At 42.6% G+C, this 22,042-nt stretch overlaps 1 non-coding gene across 1 annotated transcript; it reads right to left on the bottom strand.

Annotated features, from left to right (window-relative positions):
* Positions 1 to 10,846: 10,846 nt before the first annotated feature.
* On the bottom strand, positions 10,847 to 10,919 carry trnak-cuu (transfer RNA lysine (anticodon CUU)). The gene has a single exon. It is a non-coding gene; the product is annotated as a tRNA-Lys (tRNA).
* Between the last annotated feature and the right edge of the window lie 11,123 nt (positions 10,920 to 22,042).

Genomic DNA, 22,042 nt, shown 5'->3' on the forward strand with positions numbered 1-22,042 from the left:
ACTCATTAACAGTCATTAAAAGAGGGTTGTTCCCTTGGCTTGATGATCATATTACAGTCATGGATTTCATGGAATTGTAGCCACAGGAAGGGAGTCTGTTGGGTGAAATCCTTCCTATGCTGGAATTTCTAAAGAAGCGTCATAACAGACTTGAAACTTTAACTCTGTTTTTGTGTTTACAGATACTGCTAAGTTTCGCCAGCACTTTCTGTTTTCATTTCTGATTACTGGTATCCATAGTGTTCTTGCTTTTATTTGAGTGTCTATGCTAGTTTTCTGTCAGAACAACCCATCTAGTCCTACTCTGTTGAACTTATCCAATGTCTGTATGGTTTCTAATTCTTCAGATAATTATCCAATTATCTTGAAGGCCACAATTGAATCGGCCTCTACCACCCTCAGGCAATACATTCCAAATCCTGAATCGCTCACTGAATAAGAAACATCTTCATGTCACTGCCAGGTCTTTTTCCAGTCTTGTTAAATCAATGTCTCCTACTGCTTGTTCTTTGCATGAATGGCAAGTTTCTACCTATCGATTCTGTCCACAATCTTCATGATTTTGAACTGTTTTATTGAATTTACAATCAATTGTTTCACCCCTGAGGAGAACAATCCCAGTTTTGCCAATTTATTCACATCACTGAAGTCTCTTATTCTTGTAAACCTTTTTGTGCAAACCATTCAGTGCTATCAGATCTTTCCAAAAGTGTAGAGTGTGCAGTTTGACACAATTATTTCTTTGAGGCTGAAACAATGCTTTTGAGAACTTCACCTTCACCTCTTTGTTGTTGTATTCTCTGCCTCTACACAAAGCTGGGTGGCAGGGTGAAATGTGAGGAGGACGTTAGGAGAATTCAGGGTGACCTGGACAGGCTAAGTGAGTGGACAGATGCATGGCAGATGCAGTTTAATGTGGATAAATGTGTGGTTATCCACTTTGGTGGCAAGAACAGGAAGGCAGATTTCTATCTAAATGGAGTCAAGTTAGGTAAAGGGGCAGTACAACAAGATCTAGGTGTTCTTGTACATTAGTCAATGAAAGCAAGCATGCAGGTACAGCAGGCAGTGAAGAAAGCTAATAGCATGCTGGCCTTCATAACAAGAGGAATTGAGTATAGAAGCAAAGAGGTCCTTCTGCAGCTGTACAGGGCCCTGGTGAGACCGCACCTCGAGTATTGTGTGCAGTTTTGGTCTCCAAATTTGAGGAAAGACATTCTGGCTATTGAGGGAGTGCAGCTTAGGTTCACAAGGTCAATTCCCAGAATAGTGGGACTATCTTACGCTGAAAGATTGGAGCGACTGGGCTTGTATACACTTGAGTTTAGAAGGATGAGAGGGGATCTGATTGAGATGTATAAGATTATTAAAAAATTGGACACTCTGGAGGCAAGAAGCATGTTTCCGCTGATGGGTGAATCCCAAACCAGAGGACACAGTTTAAAAATAAGGGGTAGGCCAGTTAGAACAGAGTTGAGGAGAAACTTCTTCACCCAGAGAGTGGTGGGTTGTATGGAATGCTCTGCCCCAGAAGGCTATGGAGGCCAAGTCTCTAGATACTTTCAAGAAAGAGTTGGATAGAGCTCTTAAGGATAGTGGAATCAAGGGTTATGGGGATAAGGCAGGAACAGGATACTGACTGAGGATGATCAGCCATGATCATAATGAATGGTGGTGTTGGTTTGAAAGGCAGAATGGCCTACTCCTGCACCTATTGTCTATTGTCTACTTACAAATTTCAGTATTTGTATGTTTCCTCAGCTTGCTAACTAACTTCAAATATTTGTACTCATATACCCCCAAGTCCCTCTGCTCCTGCATCTAGTCACTTTAGTGGGACAATATGTACAATTGGATTTTGAATTCCATTGTCTGATTTTAATAACTGAGATTTTCATGAACTGAAATGTGCATCGATCTTTAAAATGCCACAGACAAGTGTTGAAATGAATGAAGAAGGCTTTTGGAATGCTGACATCTAGATCTGAAGGATTGAAGTGTAAGGACATGGAAGTTCTGCTGTAACTACTCAAAACCCTAGTTAAAGCCCACTTGGAATCATGTGAGCAGATTTAGATACTGCACCCTTAGGAAGCATTTGTGACTCTGGTGGAAATACACTGTAGGTTTACAAGAATGATACCTGGATTTCAGAAGTTAGGTTATGAGGAGAGATTGCACAAGTTAGGCCTGTTTTCTCAAGAATTTTAAGGTTAAGGGATGATCTGATTGACGTCTTCAAGATATTAACAGGAAAAGACAACATGAATAAACCATTTCCAATGACTGGAGAATCTAGAACTCTGGGTATAGTCTAAGAATTAGGGCCATTTAGGACAGATATTAGGAAGAATTTTTAACACACAAGGGATAGTAGATATTCTAAATTCACTTCCACACATGACAGTTGATGATAATCAGTGGTTAGTTTTAAATGTGAGGCACATTTTTGTTATTAAAAGTTATTAAGAAACATAGACCTAAAGTAGGTCTATCGAATATATTGAATATGGCAGAACAGGCTTGACAGGCTGATTGGCCTACTCCTGTTCCTATAAACTCTGAGGTTCACAGCAGTTTTGGAGAAACTAGAAGTGAGTCCAACAGCATGGCATCACCATGCTAATTGGCATTCCTGGGTCCCCAGGCAGCTGTGTGGCTGTACAATGAGCAGCATAGAGGGACTGTTGGTCTGCAACCTAAGTAACTGGAACTAAGTGGAAAATGTAGAAGATTTGAGGTCACTTTTACCAATACTGTTATGGACAGATGCATAACTTGACAGCAGATTAGTGAGGATGAAGGGATATCTGCAAACTTTGGAACATCAAGGCCACCTCATTAATATGTATCAGAAAGAGCAGTAGCCGTAATACTAATTATAAAGAACACCTCTGTATTCCAATGTCCAGTCTGAAATACAACCATTCACCACTACACTCTGCTCTTTGTCACTTGGTCATTTTCACATTGCCAAGGAGTGTGGTGTTGGAAAAGCACAACCGGTCAGGCAGCATCAGAGGAGCAGGAGAATTGACATGCAGGTCCTGGGCCTCCTCCATTGCCACCCGATGCCTGGAGGAAGAATGTCTCATCTTCCTCCTTTGGACTTTCTAAACACATGGGATCAATGTGAATTTCACGAGTTTCCTTATTTCCCCTCCCCCCACCTTATCTCAGATCCAACACTTCTCTTGACCTGTTGTACTTGTCCATCTTCCTTCCCATCTATCTGCTCCACCCTCCTCTCTGAGCTATCACCTTCTCCCTCACCTTCATCTACCCATCGCATTGTCACTTACCTTTTCCCCCAGCCCCACCACCCTCCCATTTATTGCTCAGCCCCCTTGGGCCACCCCCTCATTCCAGATGAAGCGCTTATGCTCAAAACGTCGATTCTCTTGCTCCTCAGATGCTGCCTGACTGGCTGTGCTTTTACAGTGCCACACTTCTCGACTCTGATCTCCAGCATGTGCAGTCCTCACTTTCTCTCAATTCCACATTGTCACTACCACTAAGCATGTTCACACTTGGCCAGTGAAATGCAAGTTAGTATAACCTGTTTAGCCCTCTTTTTCTAATTTTTCTGATCCAAGTTAAAATAACTCAACAGTGAGGCTATTTTTTAACCCATAAAACACATAAACATTAATTTATTACAAACTATTGATAATGGTTCCTTAATGGTATACTGTTGGAGTTAATTGCTTGAGTTCCTTCTTGTGGAAATGAAGTGGCTAACACTTGAAATCAGATGCAGCAGCTGTGATACTTTTGTCGTTGAATAATTCTGTAATACATATGGACTCAGGAGGTCAGCAGATTTTCGGCCAGAGATAAGAATTTCTTGCTCTTTACAAGTTCTGTGGTTCCAACACTTTCACACTGCCTGACAGAACAGTGAATAGTTTCCTTGTCCAGCGTTCATCAAAAGCCCCCCTCTCTGAGGTTGTTTCTCATAGCCTTTTTCTTGGTGTTCTGCACATAAATTTGCTGTGCAGGAAGTTTTAATATATTTTAAACTCACTGTGTCCAAGGCATAACTTTCCAACTCTAATACCTGATTATCCCAGTTTCTGGAGCTAGACTTATCCATTGTCTTTTCACTGAAACAAACAGCTTTTCAAAAACCTTAGCAATCAATTTGAATGGCTCTCGCTTTGATGTCTGTTGAAGTAGGAAAAGCTATTTGTATCTTACAGCAGAGATTTTCAACCAGTGTGCCATGGCAAGGTGAGATGTGTGCTGCAAAAATCTCAGGAAGCTGTGCCACTTCATGTAGACTTCTGAACTTATGTGTGTGTAGAGATTTGTCACTGTGTACATGCGGAAAATGGGAAATCCACTTGTTATGCAGCCTGTTGTATATGCACAGGCCTAAACATTTGGTTTGAGCCTCCGCCCTCAGACCCCACCCGTCCAACCATAACAAGGACAGAATGCCCCTGGTGCTCACCTTCCACCCTACCAACATTCCCCTTCCCACGTGGTTAAAGATGCCCTCCAACGCATCTCGCCCACATCCTGCACCTCTGCCCTCAGACCCCACCCCTCCAACCATAACAAGGAGAGAACGCCCCTGGTGCTCACCTTCCACCCTACCAACCTTCGCATAAACCAAATCATCCGCCGACATTTCCGCCACCTCCAAAAAGACCCTACCACCATGGATATATTTCCCTCCCCACCCGTTTCTGCCTTCCGCAAAGACCGTTCCCTCCATGACTACCTGGTCAGGTCCACGCCCCCCGACAACCCACCCTCCCATCCTGGCACCTTCCCCTGCCACCGCAGGAACTGCAAACCTGCGCTCACACCTCCTCCCTCACCTCCATCCAAGGCCCTAAAGGAGCCTTCCACATCCATCAAAGTTTTACCTACATATCACTAATATCATTTATTGTATCCATTGCTCCCGATGTGGTCTCTTTCTGCATTGGGGAGACTGGACGCCTCCTAGCAGAGCGCTTTAGGGAACATCTCCGGGACACCCGCACCAATCAACCACACCGCCCCATTGCCCAACATTTCAACTCCCCCTCCCACTCTGCCGAGGACATGGAGGTCCTGGGCCTCCTTCACCGCCGCTCCCACACCACCAGACGCATGGAGGAAGAACGCCTCATCTTCCGCCTCGGAACACTTCAACCCCAGGGCATCAATGTGGACTTCAACACTTTCCTCATTTCCCCTTCCCCCACCTCACCCTAGTTCCAAACTTCCAGCTCAGCACTGTCCCCATGACTTGTCCTACCTGCCTATCTTCTTTTCCACCTATCCATTCCACTCTCCCCCCGCCCCTAACCTATCACCTTCATCCCCTCCCCCACTCACCTATTATATTCTATGCTACTTTCTCCCCACCCCCACCCTCCCCTAGCCTATCTCTCCACGCTTCAGGCTCTCTGCCTTTATTCCTGATGAAGGGCTTTTGCCTGAAATGTCAATTTTACTGCTGCTTGAACTGCTGTGCTCTTCCAGCACCACGAATCCAGAATTTGGTTTGAGCATGCCCAATCAGCGAGGATTGTCAAAAAGAGCAAAGTTGACTAACTGTTGTACTGGGCTGCTTCCCTAGACATATTTTCACATTAGCAAAGATATTTAGATGAGTATTTTAGAATTTATTTTAGTTAGGCCACTAATTTAAGTTTTATAATAGATTCTAGGAAGAACTAGATACATTTCTTAACAAAAGAAGTGATTCTTCTGTCAATTCAGTTGAGGAGACATCTGAATGCACCTTCCCCCAAAGAACCATTCAGAGACATAAATGAGAATTATCTGGCCTTTGGCTTTGCATGAACAGGAGATGCCACTTGCCTTTTACCTGAAAATCTCAGACAGAAGTTGGCATATAGTTGAGTTGAGCAATGTCTGTGCTCATTTGTGAAGATATTGTACTTTTTATTTGGTGAATTTGAAACATGTATGTTTTTCATCCTACTTTTGTGTCTTGCCTGCAATATTTTGCAATCTTTATAAGGTTGTATCATAGTCAATGCAAATAAACATGATGGTTATGAGCAATCAATTCAGCTGAAAAAGGTATGTGTTAATGGTATATTTTGTATCATTAATGTGTACTTTGATACTGAAAAAGTCCTTTATCCTCTTCTGTATCAAACACCAAATTGCTTAGTTGCACAACACCCACATTTTCAACTAGGCCATTTTCACCATCTTCTAGTTTGGTAAAGACAGAGCAAAATATTCATTTAGTACCTCTACCATACGCTTTGCTTCAGTGAGCAGCTTTCTCTGTTTGTTCCTTACACACCCCACTCTAACCTTCATGAATCATTTACGATTAACATGTTTGAAGAAAATTTTACTATTTGTTTTAGTGCATCCTGCCATTCTTTTCTCATGATTCCTCTTTACCTTCCTTATTCCTGCCTTAGTCTCTCTCCTGAATTTGAGATACTGTTCCTGATTTTGATTGTTATTATTAATCTGGTAGGCACCATATGGCTCATCTTTCTTCCTTATTTTCTCCTCAATGTCCTTAGTTATCCAGGGTACTCCATATTTTGACAGCCTGTATTTGCTTCTCATGGGTATGTACCTAGCTTGCATCCTATTCATCTCTCTTTTGAATGCCTTCCACTTTTCATTCACTGTTTTATTGATCAAAATGCATTTCCAATCGACCTTCTCCAGTTCAAGTTTTAGACATCTGAAATCTCTCTTTTCTAGTTTGAATTTTAATCCTTAGTCAATTATTGTCCTTTTCCAACGTAATATTGAACCTTGATCACTATGATCACAATTGCCAAATGCTCCCCCACTCTGATATCCTCCACTTTGCCTGCCTCATTTCCTAGGACTGGGTCAAGCATAGTTTCATCCATGGCAAGACTAGAAATGTACTGTTCCAGAAAGGTCATCTGCACACATTGTAGGAATTTCTCTCCTTCTGTGCCCCACACTCTACCTTCTTCTCAGTCTACACAAGGGTAATTGAAATCATCAACTATCTCAAACCTGCCTGTCCTGCAGAATTCTATAAACCACAGATGAATACTCTCTTCTACTTCCTCCTTACTATTTGGACATCTGTAATAAATACTCAAGAAGGTCACTGCTCCCTTTCTGTTCATCGCCTTTGACCATTTACATTCTAATTTCAAAGCTTCATCTTCTTCAAGGGCTACGATTCTATCTTTGAGCAAGAATGCTGCAACTCTTCTCTTCTTATCCATTCTGTTTCTACTAAAAAACATATAACCTAGGATGTTAAGTTTCCAGTCCTATTGCAGCTTGAGCCACTTTTATATCAATGCTGCTATTTCATGTACCCCAGAAAAGCTTCTGCTTCCAGATTCCAAATTTTGTTCACTGTACTCTGTGTATTATGTGACAATATAATGGCTTTAAGAGGTGCATTTTGGCCTTTTTTTTAGAGAAGAAAGGTTAAGACAGAGGTAATGAGCTGTCTGCTCAAACCTATTAAAGTAAACAGCTTGTTAGGCCTTGGACTTTTTAAAGCTGGAACAATAGAAGCAGCCTGAATGGGTGAGGTCAAACTTCAACAGAACCAGACTTTTTTTTAGTTTTAATTTTCTGCAGTTGTTGGAATTTTGAAGCTGGATGTGGAAGCTTTTATTCCTTTCTCGGTTACAGCTAAAAGCTGGGGTTCTCTTCCTGCCGCTAGAACTACATGCGACACAATCTATTTTACATAATTTACCTTTGCCAAGGGTATGTTTATGGAATGTTACTATATTGGATCGGTTAGGTAGTAGTCGTCAATATATATTATTGTGTTAAACATTTCCCCTTGTGTCTTTACCTTGGTGTTAGCCCTTGCCTCACATGTTATTTTTGTTCATAAATTCATTAACAAGAGTATTAGAATGTGGTATGTAAGCTGTTAAGTGTGTATTACTGGTTGAAGGTAATCTTCACACACACAAACTCATTAAAAAGAGTAAGAACATCACCAACAACAACATATTGCCAAACAATGCCTGCAGGCATCATGTAAATAGAGGATATGTGCACAATGATTGAAACAGGTTTGGACTAATGTTATGGATGTTATGATCATATGTTACAAAGTTATGTTTTGTTTCCTTTTGGCTACATTAGTAAACTCTTGAACCGATGAAGAAAATTGCAAGCAGATATTAAAAGTATGTTTCTATTTAAGATGACTCAGGGTGTACCTTATAAAACTGTACAAATTGATAAAAATTAAGAGGGGATAACTATAGATAGATCATTTCACTTTTTATGTAAATCAAAAGGAACAGACCATCACCTGACAAAATTAGAACAAACTCTTTTGTAACAAAGAAAACTAATGAGAAATTGATTACAACATTCATAAAGATATTGGATAATTACTTAAAGCAGAACATTACAGAATGGAATATTAGAAAATATGATTGTGTAAAATGTTCTTCTGAAAATGAAGTGAAATTTTGAAGAACAAAGTAATCTCCTCCTCTATTAATTTTCATATTTCTGTTATTTTCTTAAGTCAATGGGGAGATTTATTTCCAATGGTAATAAGACCATAAGACCATAAGCCATAGGAGTGGAAGTAAGGCTATTCGGCCCATCAAGTCGACTCCGCCATTTAATCATGGCTGATGGGCATTTCAACTCCACTTACCAGCATTCTCTCCATAGCCCTTAATTCCTTGTGACATCAAGAATTTATCAATCTCGGCATTGAAGCCATTTAGCGTCCTGGCCTCCAGTGCACTCCGGGGCAATGAATTCCACAGGCCCACCACTCTCTGGCTGAAGAAATGTCTCCGCATTTCTGTTCTGAATTTACCCCCTCTAATTCTAAGGCTGTGTCCACGGGTCCTAGTCTCCTCGCCTAACGGAAACAATTTCTTAGCGTCCACCCTTTCCAAGCCATATATTATATTGTCAGTTTCTATTAGATCTCCCCTTAACCTTCTAAACTCCGATGAATATAATCCCAGGATCCTCAGCCATTCCTCGTATGTTAGACGTGCCATTCCAGGGATCATCCGTGTGAATCTTCGCTGGACACAATCCAGTGCCAGTATGTCCCTCCTGAGGTGTGGAGCCCAAAACTGGACACAGTATTCTAAATGGGGCCTAACCAGAGCTTTATAAAGGCTCAGTAGCACTTCGCTGCTTTTATATTCCAACCCTCTTGAGATAAATGTCAACATTGCATTCACTTTCTTAATCACAGATTCAACCTGCATGTTTACCTTTATAGAATCCTCAACTAGCACTCCCAGATCCCTCTGTACTTTGGCTTTATGAATTTTCCCACCATTTAGAAAGTAGTCCATGCTTGTATTCTTTTTTCCAAAGTGCAAGACCTCGCATTTTCTCATGTTGAATTTCATCAGCCATTTCCTGGACCACTCTCCCAAACTGTCTAGATCCTTCTGCAGCCTCCCCACTTCCTCAGTACTACCTGCCTGTCCACCTAACTTCATATCATCGGCAAACTTCGCTAGAATGCCCCCAGTCCCTTCATCCAGATCATTAATATATAACGTGAACAGCTGTGGCCCCAACACTGAACCCTGTGGGACACCGCTTGTCACCGGCTGCCATTCTGAAAAAGAACCTTTTATCCCAACTCTCTGCCTTCTGTTAGACAGCCAATCCGCAATCCATGCCATAGCTCACCTCGAACACCATTGGCCCTCACCTTACTCAGCAGCCTCCCATGTGGCACCTTAGCAAAGGCCTTTTGGAAGTCTAGATAGACCACATCCACTGGGTTTCCATGGTCTAACCTACTTGTCACCGCTTCAAAGAATTCTAACAGGTTTGTCAGGCATGACCTCCCCATACTAAATCCATGTTGACTTGTTCTAATCTGACCCTGCTCTTCCAAAAATTTAGAAACCTCATCCTTAATGATGGATTCTAGAATTTTACCAACAACCAAGGTTAGGCTAATTGGCCTATAATTTTCCATCTTTTGTCTTGATCCTTTCTTGAACAAGGGGGTTACAACAGCAATCTTCCAATCATCCGGGACTTTCCCTGACGCCAGTGACTTTTGAAAGATCTCAACCAATGCCTCCGCTATTTCCTGAGCCACCTCCCTCAGAACTCTAGGATGTACCCCATCGGGGCCAGGAGATTTGTCAATTTTAAGACCTTTTAGCTTTTCTAACACTTTCTCTTTTGTAATGGCAACCATACTCAACTCAGCACCCTGACTCCCTTTAATTGTTGGGATATTACTCATGTCTTCCACTGTGAAGACTGACGCAACGTACTTATTAAGTTCTCCAGCCATTTCTTTATCTCCCATCACTAGCCTTCCACTTCAGTTTGAAGTGGCCCAATGTCTACTTTTGCCTGTCATTTGTTTCTTATGTATTGAAAGAAATTTTTACTATCCTTTCTAACATTACTGGCTAGCCTACCTTCATATTTGATCCACTCCTTCCTTATTTCTCTCTTTGTTATCCTCTGTTTGTTTTTGTAGCCTTCCCAATCTTCTGATTTCCCAGTGCTCTTGGCCACTTTATAGGATCTCTCTTTTTCTTTGATACATTTCCTGACTTCCTTTGTCAGCCATAGCTGTCTAATCCCTCCCTGGATAATCTTTCTTTTCTTGGGGATGAACCTCTGTACAGTGCCCTCAATTAAACCTGCAAACTCCTGCCATTTTTGGTCCACTGTCTTCCCCACTGGGCTCTGCTTTCAGTTGATTTTCGTCAGTTCCTCTCTCATGCCCTCGTAATTACCTTTATTTAACTGTAACACCATTACATCTGATTTTGCCTTCTCTCTTTCAAACTGCAGACTGAACTCTACCATATTATGATCGCTGCTTCCTAAGTGTTCCCTTACTTTAAGATCTTTTATAAAGTCTGGAATAGTACACCCAACGTGGGGCTCGAACCCACGACCCTGGGATTAAGAGTCCCATGCTCTAACTACTGAGCTAGCCGGGCTAATGGACTAATATTTATAATTTTTAAAATATTGTGTTTTCACTTGCATGACTTTTCCATTGCAGTATGTTATGTTTCCAGGGACCTTAAGCAAGACATTTTCATTTAATCCTATTTAAAAGTCAGGACACATCTCTGACTTTTTTTTTGATGGCCATCTTTTAACAGTGACAATTATATCAGATGATAAGGCTGCTGCTCTGGTATATAAATTTTTGTACATTCTAGATATCAACTTACATAGTATATTTATAAACTAAAGCCTTCATGTACTAAAGACCAATCAGTGATGAGAAGTGATGTGCAAAGGATGCAATGGTCTAAATATTTGACTGAAACATTGGGTAGATCTCAGCGGTGTCAACCTACTTCTGTGTCAAGAAGGGGTCCCATGTGAAACACCAGCTGACACCTCCTCCACTCCCAGTGGATCCAATAGTATTATCCTCCATCATCTGTACCTGCCATCTAAATAAGTGGGTGGTAGTTAAGATCTAAAGTGGTTAAACCTCATATTAACACCAGTTTTCTGTGAATTGACAAATAAGATAGTTGCTTAGCTCTTCCAGTTCTGACAGAAAGTTGACTTATGAGGTTATCCATTTTAGTGGGAGGGATAGAAAGACAATTTATTATTTAAATGATGAGAAAATTCAGAGTGCTTTGGTGCAGAGGGATCTGAGTATCCTCATGCATGAATCGCAGAAAACTAGAATGCAAGTACGGCCGGTAATAAGGAAGAGAAATGAGTTTTGATCATTTAATGCTAAAGGAATAGAGTATAAAAGAAAGGAAATATTGCTGCAACTGGATAAGGTACTCATGCGACCATATGAGTACTGTGTAAAATTATGGTCCCTTTACTTGAGGAGGAACCTAGTTATATTGGAGGCAGTTCAGAGGAGGTTTGTTAGCTCAATTTCACAGATGAAGGTTTTTTTTATTATGAAGAGAGATGGAGCTATTTTGGCTATACTCTCTAGAGTTCTGAAGAAGGGTCACAGGAGTTAAAACTTTAACTCTGTCTTCTCTCCTCAAATAATTCCAAACCTCCTGAGTTTTTTTTTCTAGCAGTTTTTGTTTCAGATATAGAAATAATGTTTACTCATGTGGGACAATCTAGAATGAGAGGCCATAGTTTTATGCTAAGGGGTAGCAGATTTCGAACAGAGATGAGAAATTACTTTGCTACAAGTGTGAATCCATGGTGTTCACTATTCAGAGTATGGTGGGTGTTGGGACATTGAGTAAATTTCAGGAGTAGATAGATTTTTAATCAGTAATGGGTTTACGGGTATGGAAAGCAGGCAGGGAAGTTGATTTGGGGCTGAGATGAGATCTGTCATGATTTTATCAAAAGGTGGAGCAAGCTTGAGGGGCTGAATTGCCTCTTCCGACTCCTGGTTCTTATGTTCTTAAAATGTTAACCTTGTTTCTCTCTCCACAATCCTGCCTGATCTGCTTAGTGTTTTTCATGTTTCTGTTATTAGTTCAGAATGGCTTTTGGAGTTTGTTTCTCTTGTTCTCCCTGTATTAAGGGGCTTGATTTATTGGTATTTAATTGGGTAGCTGCCTGAAACAGCCCCTTCCTCCAGAAACTGAATCTAATAAAAAGAAGTAAAAACCAGTTGAAGGTTTCTTCCCTGGAATTTGTTCTTGGATGCTTGTTCCAGAAATGCTTCCGAGAAAGTGGCCTTTAATACTTCCATTACTTGACATATAAAGGGAACATGTATTTTACAGCAAACCAACAGGAAAATGTGCATCTACTGCCTCGTCCCTTTAAATGATAAAGTTGTGGGTTTGAAATGTACTGGCAAAGGAACATCAGTGTGTTTCTGAGGTACATCGTGTGGATGGCATGCAATAACAAGGTCCCTGTGTGCTTTGCAAAAAGTAAGGGTTTTCCATATGTTCAACAATGTTAAACAATTAAAGGAAGTCCAATTCCAGCTTAATAATTCTGGAAGATTTGAATGAAGTTCTCTTTGGCTTTACACACTTAGTGATACATTGCTGCATCATATTGTCTTGCATGTCCCTTCCAGACAATTTTCTGATCCTCAGCATCATCCACAGAAAATTACTGATGATGTTCCATTTCCTTTGCAATCAGAATGTTTCCCTAAGCAATGCCACAAGGACTCCAGCCACAGTAATGTCCACGTCAAGGATCTGATCAGATAATCTGTAGAGAATGTCAGAAAGAGAATATTGTTTCATTGACTGTACCTATGGGTCCTCACATCAGTCAGAAGTAAGCCCTCACACAGTGTTCAGTGAAGGTTTCCTGATGAGACTAATGTCATACATCAATATGTAATCGTATCCACATGTATGTAACATAACTAAAGCATTCATGCTACATTGGTGTAAAAAGGTCCAAAATGTTGTCTTCCTGTGATAGCTACAGAATATGCTTCTGAAATGCCAACTCCAGGAGACAATTTTAAGTTAATTTCTCTAATTTGCATTTGCTTTGCTGACATGACGAGCATATGATGAGCATGGGTGATGTAATTATTATAATTGCTTGAGGCCATAATTTGTCATGCGCATTTTTGGACAATGTCAACCTTATTCCAGAGGACCATAGGGTTACTCTGTCTTTAGAGAGAGACAAGAGTTTAACCTGAGGATCACCACACCTCAGACGAGAGACAAGATTGAGAAGGTGGGACCCTCATGTTAACCTCATTTGGTACAGGAATTGAACCCACACTGTTGGTATCACTTTACATCATGAACCAACCATTCAGTCAACTGAGTTAACCAATTGTGGCTGGAAGATGGTTAGTTATCACTTTTTGTTTCCTTATCAATAAGTTATAAGCTCTTCCTGAGATGCAGCATGATGATCCCATCCTTCATGTTGATGTTTGAGTTGCTATCTCTTGTGGCTCATTACCCCCATTTCCATTCAGCCCTTTTATATAACCATGAACACCCCATTTACCTCCAGAGCTCATGGCCTTGTGAATTGCCGTGCCCTTGTTCACCATACATTCTCTTAATGTGAAGGCTAGAGTGATTGTGACCTGTGTCAAAAAGAACTCTTTTGTCTTAAATGTAGGGGTATGATCAAGGAATTCATGGATAACATGACAATTAGAAGTTGGTGAATAGTGAGAAAATATGATGTAAACTGTAGGAAGATGTCAATGGACTGGTCAGGTGGACAGTGCTGTAGCGAATGGAATTCAACACACATAATTGTGAGGTCATGCATTCAGGAGGGGTAACAAGCCAAACATTTAAATGATGCATGGTAGGACTGCAGAAAATACTGAAGATCAGAAGGACCTTGGTGTGCATATCCACGGATCCCTCAAAGTTGCAGACCAGATAGATGAGGTGCTCAATAGACAATAGACAATACACAATAGACAATAGGTGCAGGAGTAGGCCATTCTGCCCTTCGAGCCTGCACCACCATTCAATATGATCATGGCTGATCATCCTTAATCAGTATCCTGTTCCTGCCTTATCTCCATAACCCTTGATTCCACTATCCTTGAGAGCTCTATCAAACTCTTTCTTAAATGAATCCAGAGACTGGGCCTCCACTGCCCTCTGGGGCAGAGCATTCCACACAGCTACCACTCTCTGGGTGAAGAAGTTTCTCCTCATCTCTGTCCTAAATGGTCTACCCCGTATTTTTAAGCTGTGTCCTCTGGTTCGGCACTCACCCATCAGCAGAAACATGTTTTCTGCCTCCAGAGTGTCCAGTCCTTTAATAATCTTATATGTCTCAATCAGATCCTCTTTCAGCCTTCTAAACTCAAGGGTATACAAGCCCAGTCGCTCCAGTCTTTCAGCGTAAGGTAGTCCCGCCATTCCAGGAATTGGCCTCGTGAACCTACGCTGCACTCCCTCAATAGCCAGAATGTCTTTCCTCAAATTTGGAGACCAGAACTGCTCACAGTACTCCAGGTGTGGTCTCACCAGGGCCTTGTACAGCTGCAGAAGAACCTCTTTGCTTCTATACTCAATCCCTCTTGTTATGTAGGCCAACATGCTATTAGCCTTCTTCACTACCTGCTGTACCTGCATGTTTACCTTGATTGACTGGTATACAAGAACACACAGATCTCTTTGTACTGCCCCTTTACCTAAATTGATTCCATTTAGGTAGTAATCTGCCTCCCTGTTCTTGCCACCAAAGTGGATAACCATATATTTATCCACATTAAACTGCATCTGCCATGCATCTGACCACTCACCTAACCTGTCCAGGTCACCCTGTAATCTCCTAACATCCTCCTCACATTTCACCTTGCCACCCAGCTTAGTATCATCAGCAAGTTTGCTAATGTTATTACTAATACCATCTTCTATATCATTAATATATATTGTAAAAAGCTGCGGTCCCAGAACTGATCCCTGCGGTACCCCACTGGTCACTGCCTCCCATTCCGAAATGGAGCCGTTTATCACTACTCTTTGTTTCCTGTCAGCCAACCAACTTTCAATCTAAGTTAGTACTTTGCTCCCAATACCATGCGCCCTAATTTTGCTCACTAACCTCCTATGTGGGACTTTATCAAAAGCTTTCTGAAAGTCCAGGTGCACTACATCTACTGGACAGTCCAGGTACACTACATCCTCAAAAAATTCCAGAAGATTCGTCAAGCATGATTTCCCCTTCATAAATCCATGCTGACTCTGACCTATCCTGTTACTCCTATCCAGTATATGGGATACTTGCTGTTATTAGCTGAGGCATACCATATAAGAGCTGGAACTTTAAAAAACCCTGGTTTAGGCCACAAGTGATGTACCACGTGCAGTTCTAGTCACCACATTACGAAAAGGATATGATTACATTTGAGATGGTACAGAGGAGATTTACCAGCATGGTTCCTGGGCTGAAGGTTCTGAAAATTCTGACTGGAGTTGTTTACTTTGGAGAAATGAAGATTCAGAGGGGACCTGTGTGCAACATTATGAGGGACATTGATAGATCGAGTAGGAAGGGACTTTTTCCATTCATTGAGAGGTCAGTGACCAGAGACATAAATTGATGGTAAGAGGTAGAGAACTAAGGAGAATTGAGGAGAAGTTTTCTTTCACCCAAAGGGTGGTGAGTCTCTGGAACCTAATATCTGAAAGAATGGTTAAGTCAGAAACTGTCGTAGCATTAAAGCAATATTTAGATATTCACTTGCAGTGCCGTAGCCTCCAGAGCTATAGAGCAAGTGATGGAAAATGGGATGGGTGTAATCAAATCTTTATTAACCTGTGTGGACATGGTGGGCATAATAGCTTCCTTCTGTTTGGTAAATGCCTATCGGTCTGTGAGCTCTCCATGTCCTTCTGTTCTCTGTGGCATCCCACCTTCCTATCTCAATTTGTCTCCTTTCACTTGTGATGAAGATAGACTTGAATGAAGGCCAAGGCAAACTGTAGCTGCCAGGAACCTGCTTTGACTTTCACGTACTGACTAGTGAAGGAAGGGAGAATTGGAAGTGGCATAAAAATGAAGCATAGTGGACTAATAATGAAATGCAATTAAATGGAAATAAGGTGGTTGCTGCTCAATAGCAAGATTCTGAAATCACCATTAATACAGAAAATTGGGAATATTTTACTCGATGTCAAGATTCTGCTTTTTTTGTTCTCAGCATATTTTGCTAAATTTCTTGCCATTACCCTCATCATTCAAGGGTCAGGAAATTTCCATCTTATCATTTGCAGTTGAACAGAAACATTGCCAATAGCGAACTTTGTATTAAATGCTCTGTTTTCTGTTTGGTGTTTGGGTCATAGCTTGTTGGAAAAATGAAACTTTAGAATTAGAATTCGATTTTATTGTCACGTGTACTCAAGTGCAGGAATACATCAGTATTGTGAAAAGTGCTCAAACTTGCCATTCTCCAGCACTCTCTTGGTTATAAAGCCAGAATTTTCAAAAGACGCTGTTACTTAGAGGAGCAATGCTGTATTTTTGACCAGAATTAGACTCCAGCATTCTATATGGTCACTCCCAGTTAATTCTTAAATTTCTCCATTGAGCAAATAAAATGAAAGTGCATAAAACAATTTGAACTGGAAATATACCGTATCCAGATATTTATTCCATGAAATTAAATGGATCCTGAGCTCATTTTCAGGACAGACCATTTCAAACTGTAACTGTAACACTCTAGAAAGCAACACTCATCGGATCTGATGCTTTGGTAAAAACAATGACTGCAAATGCTGGAAACGAGATTCTGGATTAGTGGTGCTGGAAAAGCACAGCAGTTCAGGCAGCAGCCGAGGAGCAGTAAAATTGACGTTTTGGGCAAAAGCACTTCATCAGGAATAAAGGCAGAGAGCCTGAAGCATGGAGAGATAAGCGAGAGGAGGGTGGGGGTGGGGAGAAAGTAGCATAGAGTACAATAGGTGAATGGGGGAGGGGATGAAAAAGATAGGTCAGGGAGGAGGGTGGAGTGGATAGGTGGAAAAGAAGATAGGCAGGTAGGACAAGTCATGGGGACAGTGCTGAGCTGGAAATTTAGAACTCGGGTGAGGTGGGGGAAGGGGAAATGAGGAAACTGTTGAAGTCCACATTGATGCCCTGGGGTTGAAGTGTTCCGAGGCGGAAGATGAGGCGGTCTTCCTCCAGGCGTTTGGTGGTGAGGGAGTGGCGGTGAAGGAGGCCCAGGACCTCCATGTTCTCGGCAGAGTGGGAGGGGGAGTTGAAATGTTGGGCCACAGGGCGGTGTAGTTGATTGGTGCGGGTGTCCCAGAGATGTTCCCTAAAGCGCTCTGCTAGGAGGCACCCAGTCTCCCCAATGTAGAGGAGACTGCATCAGGAGCAACGCATACAATAAATGATATTAGTGGATGTGCAGGTAAAACTTTGATGGATGTGGAAGGCTCCTTTAGGGCCTTGGATGGAGGTGAGGGAGGAGGTGTGGGCGCAGGTTTTGCAGTTCCTGCAGTGGCAGGGGAAGGTGCCAGGATGGGAGGGTGGGTTGTAGGGGGGTGTGGACTTGACTAGGTAGACATGGACGGAACAGTCTTTGCGGAAGGCGGAAAGGGGTGGGGAGGGAAATATATCCTTGGTAGTGGGGTCTTTTTAGAGGTGGCGGAAATGTCGGCAGATGATTTAGTTTATGCGAAGGTTGGTAGGGTGGAAGGTGAGCACCAGGGGTGTTCTGTCCTTGTTACGGTTGGAGGGGTGGGGTCTGAGGGCAGAGGTGCGGGATGTGGACGAGATGCGTTGGAGGACATCTTTAACCACGTGGGAAGGGAAATTGCGGTCTCTAAAGAAGGAGGCCATCTGGTGTGTTCTGTGGTGGAACTGGTCCTCCTGGGAGCAGATACGGCGGAGGCGGAGGAATTGGGAATATGGGATGGCATTTTTGCAAGAGGTAGGGTGGGAAGAGGTGTAACCCAGGTAGCTGTGGGAGTCGGTGGGTTTGTAAAAAATGTCAGTGTCAAGTCAGTCATCATTAATGGAGATGGAGAGGTTCAGGAAGGGGAGGGAGGTGTCAGAGATGGCCCAGGTAAATTTAAGGTCAGGGTGGAATGTGTTGGTGAAGTTGATGAATTGCTCAACCTCCTCACGGGAGCACGACGTTGCGCCAATGCAGTCATCAATGTAGCGAAGGAAGAGGTGGGGAGTGGTGCCGGTGCAATTACGGAAGATGGACTATTCGACGTAGCCAACAAAGAGACAGGCATAGCTGGGGCCCATACGGGTACCCATGGCTACCCCTTTGGTCTGGAGGAAGTGGGAGGATTCGAAGGAGAAATTGTTAAGGGTGAGGACCAGTTCGGCCAAACGAATAAGAGTGTTGGTGGAAGGGTACTGTTGGGAACGTCGGGAGAGGAAGAAATGGAGGGCTTGGAGGCCCTGGTCATGGCAGATGGAGGTGTAGAGGGATTGGATATCCATGGTGAAGATGAGGCGCTGGGGACCAGGGAAACGGAAGTCTTGGAGGGCGTGGGTGGTGTCTCGAACATATGTGGGGAGTTCTTGGACTAGGGGGGACAGGACAGTGTTGAGGTAGGTAGAGATGAGTTCAGTGGGACAGGAGCATGCTGAAACAATGGGTCGGCCAGGGTGGTCAGGCTTGTGGATCTTGGGAAGGAGGTAGAATCGGGCAGCGCAGGGTTCCCGGACTATGAGGTTGGAAGCTGTGGGTGGGAGATCTCCTGAGGTGATGAGGTTCTGTATGGTCTGGAAGATGATGGTTTGGTGATGGGGTGTTTAGTCATGGCTAATGGGGTGGTAGGAAGAGGTGTCCTCGAGTTGGCGTTTGGCTTCAGCGGTGTAGAGGTCAGTGCGCCAGACTACCACTGCACTCCCTTTATCTGCTGGATTGATGGTGAGGTTGGGATTGGAGCAGAGGGATTGGAGGACTGCGCTTTGTGAGGGTGAGAGGTTGGAGTGGGGGAGGGAGGTAGACAGGTTGAGGCGGTTAATGTCCCGGCAGCAGTTGGAAATGAAGAGGTTGAGGACAGGTAATAGGCCAGCACGGGGTGTCCAGGTGGATGCAGTGTGTTGGAGGTGGGCGAAGGGGTCCTCGGAAGGTGGGCGGGAGTCCTGATTGTGAATGTAAGCTCAGAGGCGGAGGCGGCGGAAGAAATGATCGACGTCATGGCGTGTATTAAATTCATTGATGCGTGGACGGAGGGGGATGAAGGTGAGACCTTTACTAAGGACTGATCATTCATCCTCAGTGAGGGGAAGGTCTGGAGGGATGGTGAAAACTCGGCAGGGCTGGGAGCTGGGAACTGGTGTGGGTGTGGAGTTGGGAGAGGGGGCGGAGCCAGTAACTGGAGTGGGTGTGATGGTGGGGGGAATGGGGGTGTAGTCATGAGCAGGGGTGGTGTTCCCCTCAGGGTTCTGGGGGCTAGGAATGGTGACAGTGGGATCTATGGGGGGCGTGTCAGCAGAATACAGGTGAGTGGCATTGGTGGGGGTGGAAGTGGTGGCAGACACGGCAGTAGGGGTGGCGGAAGTCACTGAGCGTGTGACATCAGCGATGATGTGAGGGGCGGAAGTGATGTCACATGTGATGCATGAGGAATTGTGAGGGACGGAAGTGGTTGTGGGAGTGGCCATGATGGGGGTGGAAGTGGCATCATCAATCAGCATGGTGGTGGCAGCTGCACCAGCCGCATGGCTAATGGCATCCGAGCAGTTCCAGAGGCCAGGGGAATCCTCTGGAAAGTTTGAGGAGCACTGGTTATGGAGGTGGGTCGATAAAAGTTTATTGTACTTACAGTTTTTGATGTTTGAGATGGAGTTGAAATACTGTTTGTTGAGAGTATGAATTCTCCTGAGGATGTAGTACAGAGTGGGTCCTTTGCAATTCTGAGAGATTGTGGCCCTCAGCTGAGGCAGGGCTGACTGTAGAGAGGTTAGGTGCCGGTGCATTGCTGCAAGCGTGGAGCAGAGGATCTTGAAGGAGAACTGTTGCTGGTATTTTTGAATCTGTAGTCTGTACTGTTTGTCCTGTTCGGGTCCGAACTCTGCTGGTTTAAAGGTGGTTCGGAGTCCGTGTGGGATAAGTTGGTCACGGAGGCAGGAGGAAGCAAATGTGGCTGTGGTAGCGAGTTCTGATGTTTTGCCAATTTAACTGGATGCTGTCTTGCTTTATTCTGTATCTAATCCATGTTGTATCTTTCCTGGGGAGTGCTTGGTAGGATAATATAAAGGCAGTTCCTTCTGAATGTAATGGTGTTGTAACTGTAGAAGAGTAATAGAAAAGCTTATAAGAGGGACAAGTATTACCTAGTAGATGGAGTCAGCCAACGGGGCACAAGATCACTCAACAGGAACAGTTTCCTACTCGGACCATAAATAAATATTGTTAATTAACCAGTTCAGATGTAATATGACACATTTCTGGAGTAGGTGGGACTTTAATCTGGTCCTCCTGGCTCATAGGTATGGACACTGCCACTGCACCACAACAGCAAGTATGCTTTTTTTAGCAAACAGAAACAGATAATTATACAAACCAGTCAGCCCACAAAATGTGACTGACGATATCGTAGTCCTATTTTGCCGATATTAGCGTAGGTTCTGAAATATTTTAAACTGACAACTAGTACACTTGTGATGAAGACTGGTCCCATTCTGTCTTCTTTGTGACCATAGTGTTTGATTCATGCAAAAATATTAATTACAATCATCTTCCTTTGCATGTTCTGCAATTGCAAACTTTTGAGCCAACAGTTTCATGTACTTAGCTCAAAATAAAGCAAATTATTTTTTTAACTATCGGTTTGCTGGCTTGGTACTATAATGCCGTCCTATTTTATGTAAATGTCAAATGGAATTATTTGGAACTCATAAAATATGAGAGAAATCAGCTTATTTCACTTCAGTTTCCATTTTTGTACTTTCATCTGGTTGTGATATCCATGTCCTTATAAATGCTTTTTTTCGTAAAGAGGACTAACATACTGAATGTAATGTTACATTGCATGATAAATGTAATAATGCCTCAAGCATTTTGCTCACGTACTCCTCCCATGTGTTTGGTGTACTAACTATACAAGTAAGGTTATGTGTCATTTTTGTGTTAATTTAGTGCTAGACCAGTTTGTACTTCATGCACACATAAAGCCTGTTTTCTCTCTAACACAGAGAAAAAAACATTTTGCTTTAAATTTACAGCAAGTACTTTCTAACTGCATGCTGTTAGGCACATTCTGTGTTTTCAGCATTATGTCAATTCAGATTTCCAGCATTCACTGTATTTTGTTTACATTTATGTCTTTTCAAATGAAAATGCTATTGATAGGCTGCCATCAGTTAAAAATTGTTTATAATCCTGTAAAAGCGGGATTCAATAATGAAGCAAAACCTGAATTACTAAATATTGAAAATGTAGCAGCATTGAAAAGGTAGCTGTGTAAATCTAAGAATTTTATGACATTATAAAATGAAGAGTACTTAATGACCAGTAAATATTATGATTTTTATTTGCATTAACTAGAATAGTCGCTATGGTTGTGAAATGATTCAAGTATGAGCTTTGGTCTATAATGCTCCCCACTGTTGTATTTTGTCTCATGATCAGTATGGCAGCTCCTTTCAGAAACACAATAAATCAGCAAACACTTAAGACTCATTACCGTAACATCATCACTGTATCATTGAAGCGATCTGATGG

The sequence above is a fragment of the Chiloscyllium punctatum genome, chromosome 4 (assembly GCF_047496795.1).
Source record: "Chiloscyllium punctatum isolate Juve2018m chromosome 4, sChiPun1.3, whole genome shotgun sequence".
NCBI lineage: Eukaryota > Metazoa > Chordata > Chondrichthyes > Orectolobiformes > Hemiscylliidae > Chiloscyllium > Chiloscyllium punctatum.